The sequence below is a fragment of the Eumetopias jubatus genome, unplaced genomic scaffold, assembly GCF_037043125.1.
Source record: "Eumetopias jubatus isolate StellerSeaLion01/CBP00866 unplaced genomic scaffold, mEumJub1_p1.0 scaffold_11, whole genome shotgun sequence".
Taxonomy (NCBI): domain Eukaryota; kingdom Metazoa; phylum Chordata; class Mammalia; order Carnivora; family Otariidae; genus Eumetopias; species Eumetopias jubatus.
The window spans coordinates 118860797-118864514 of NW_028274817.1; the positions used below are offsets into that span (position 1 = coordinate 118860797).

A 3718-nucleotide genomic window follows, 5' to 3' on the forward strand; every position below is an offset into this window, starting at 1 on the left:
CGCTTAACGACTGAGCCACCCAGGTGCCCCCTGAGGAACTTTTTAAACCTGAAGTTTAGACCCACTGAGACAAAATATTGACGGTGGGGCTCCAGCATCTGTATACCCAGGAATTTGAACTCTTCTCGTACAGGCTAAGCCTAGCATTTTGAGGGGCAAATTGAGGCAGATGCTCGTCAGACTTTACTGTTGTATGATCAAGAACATTAATGGTTCTCAGAATTTCAGAACTGTGGGACATGGCTATTCTTGCTATTACCCCAGGCACCCCGAGGTATACTTCCAATTTACTCACATCTGTAATTAATGTTTATGTCACGGTGATGTTGTTTTTAAAAAACAGGAGCTCACGGGGTGCTTGGGTGGCTCAGTTGGTTAAGCGTCTGCCTTCGGCTCAGGTCATGATCCCAGGGTCCTGGGATCAAGCCCCACATGGGCTCCCTGCTCAGTGGGGAGTCTGCTTCTCCCTGTGTGTGCTCTCTCATCTCTCTCTCAGACTCTCTGACAAATAAATAAAATCTTTAAAAAAAATAAATAAAAAACAAGCTCATGAAAAGAATACCATGAGTATGTGATTAATGGGTCATGAAAAAAATTACCTCAATCACCAAATTAAAAGTTATTTAAATTTTTCTTTATTATACTTGTATTGCATGTAGTAAAACCTAGACTAAAGATGGTAAATTTGAGGGATGCCTGGGTGGCTCAGTCGGTTAAGCGTCTGCCTTCTGCACAGGTCATGATCCCAGGGTTCTGGGATCAAGTCCCGCATCAGGCTCCTTGCTCAGCTGGGGGCCTGCTTTCCTTCTGCCTGCCGCTCCCCCTGCTTGTGCTTTCTCCCTCTCTCTCTCTCTCTGACAAATAAATAAATAAATCTTTAAAAAAAGTAAAGATGGCAAATTTGGGTTCAAAAGTGACTGAAAATGATTTTTACATCCTATTTTTTGAGATTAACATTTACTGTAAATATGATATTTTAGGGATGTTCAGTGACATACAGGCTTCTGTCCCCAGTCTTATTCTGTCTACATTCACAATACTCCCCAATGAGAATTAGCATTCACAAGAATGATTCTGAAGTATTGTCACAGGTTTTTTCCATGCCACCCAAAAGATAAGATTTTCGGCATCACCGTTGTGTTGATTGTATGGTAATGATTGGATTGTATGGTAATGATTTTATTTGGTAGACCCCAAAAGATTTGCCATATTCTTTTTTTTTATTTAAAGATTTTTATTTATTTATTGAGAGAGAGAGAGCATGAGAGGGAGGAAGGTCAGAGGGAGAAGCAGACTCCCTACTGAGCAGGGAGCCCGATGCGGGACTCGATCCCAGGACTCCAGGATCATGACCTGAGCCGAAGGCAGTCGCTTAACCAACTGAGCCACTCAGGCGCCCGATTTGCCATATTCTTTATTATGATAGCAGATCTCTCTCTCTGGCCCAGGCCTGACCCAGTGAAATATCTCATCTCCCCACCAAACAGAATCATTCCTTGTTCTTGCTACTCGGACATGGGGAAAAAGCAACGTGAGTGGAAAGGAAGCAGCCAAACTCTGACTGGGGTGACATGTTTCCCACCCCACGGAGAGGATGATATATAATAACAATGTATGAAACTAACTCATAAAGAGAAGCAGAAACAAGTTGAAATCCCAGTAGGTAAGGTGTGTTGGTGGTGGTCTTCCCTGATTTCTCAGATTCTGCAGCTTTTTCTTAGATTTAGTCAGTGAGCTACCTAAGCTATCAAAGGCAATACTTTCTTTTTTCTTCAAGTTGCTTTCAGGTGGGTGTTTGTCACTTGCAACCAAGAGTCCTAAAAAATGTAATAGTCAACATACTGAGTACCTGCTGATATGGCCACTATTTTGTATGTAGCAAAAGCAGGAAAGTGAGCCAAATTATTTTAGACACACTTAAAAAAAAGATCAATTTATTTATTTTTTAGAGAGAGTGCATGCGGGGAAGGGAGGGGCAGAGAGAGAGAGAATCTCAAGCAGACTCCCCACTGAGCATGGAGTCTGATGCGGGGTTCCTTCCACAACCCTGAGATCAGGGCCTGAGCCTAAATCAAGAGTCAGCCGCCCAATTGACTGAACCACCCAGGTGCCCCAGACACATTTTTTTTTTTTATATCAAGTGCCCTTTTTAATGCTTATCACCCACTTACCCCATCCCCCCTCCCCTTCAGCATCCCTCAGTTTTTTTTCCTGTAGTGCCCCTAGACACACTTTTAACAAGGTTTGAAATATAAAGGATTATAGCTTTGTGCAGTGACAGTATTGTAGCCAATGAGGTTTATCCAAGGTGCAATGATTGCTAATTGAAAATTTTTCCCAGTACCCTGCCGTGATAACTTGAAATATAAAAGATTGTACCAGAGGTGGTATTAGAGTGGTACAAGGCTCTCCACAAGCCTCATACCAAATTTAGTTTTTCATTCTCTTGGCATGAAATTAAAGTTTAATAATGAAATAATAAATATTAAGTATAACGATAAATCATATCCCAGGTTTGCAAATGGTTTTCTGAGGATGGTACACACAAGCCTGGCTTGTGCATATTGTTTCACAAATATTGGTTTGTTGCAGTAAGAGGCTAGAAGGATGGAGAAAGACGAGTTCTCATAAAGGAACAGAAAGTTTGCAAAAGAGACTGAAATGTTAAATTCTTCTGCTTTTCTTTACTCAACACTTGGTTTCCATTGGAGGAAAATAGTGAATCTGATTCTTAGTCAACCCTTCCTGGGTTGTAATTAAACCTGGGGAGGTTACACAGACAGGATGTGATTTACTTAGGGGTTAGCATGTGGCTGAAAGAAGGTTGGGTTCTAATTAACATAAGAGATGGGGAGACCTGCAACCCTAATTCTTTATGGTAGTACTTACTCAGAGTCCCATCTCCATCCCACCAATGGGGCCAACTATAAACTGCAAAATCATGAATCCCGCTCCTTTGTCTCTAGTCCACACACACTTTACTCCGTTGTCAGACTCTTGTCTCTAAACTACCTGCTTGTCTTGTACCCATGGAGGACTCAAAGTATCTCAAATGCAATGAGTCCAAAATGAAACTCATCACATTTCTTCCTAAACTTCCTGCTGTGTCTCAGTGAATTTCAGTGGCTAAATCATTATGCACTCTATTGTTCAAGGCATGTGTCTGGATACCACCCGTTCACCTTTCTGCCTCACTTTCAACATTCAATCAGTTCTTCCTAAATAGCTCTTAAAATTTGTAGACATCCTTGACACCCCCTTTCTCTCTGCCCTCTCAGTAATCCTGCACCAAGTCCTAGCACCTAAATACCTGTCTAACTCATTTATCTTTTACTCTATCTCTGCTGCTGCTACTGTAGTCTGAGCCACTGTCCCCTCTCTCCAGGATCAGCATGGTAATCTTCTAACTGGATTCCAATCTGGACTCTGTACAATCTTTTCTCCATGGTACAGTGGGATGGATTGTTTAATATGTTGGTCTGCTATGATACCCCATTGCTTTCAACCTTTCAGGGGCTTCCCTTTGCTCTTAGAAAGAAGGCGTTGTGTAGTCTGGACGTGGCATTTCTCATGGCCCTCTCCTCCTTCCTTTTTTTACATTATCTATGCTGGTCTTGTCTCAGGTCCTTTAGCATCCTATCCAGAATGTTCTTTCATCCCCCTCACTTTTTTTTACTGAAGTATAATTAAGATACAGTGTTACATTAGTTTTAGGTGT

At 41.8% G+C, this 3718-nt stretch overlaps 1 pseudogene; it reads left to right on the plus strand.

Annotated features, from left to right (window-relative positions):
- Positions 1-2263: 2263 nt before the first annotated feature.
- Positions 2264-2377, plus strand: LOC114218130 (U4 spliceosomal RNA; annotated as a pseudogene).
- The last annotated feature ends 1341 nt before the right edge of the window (positions 2378-3718 follow it).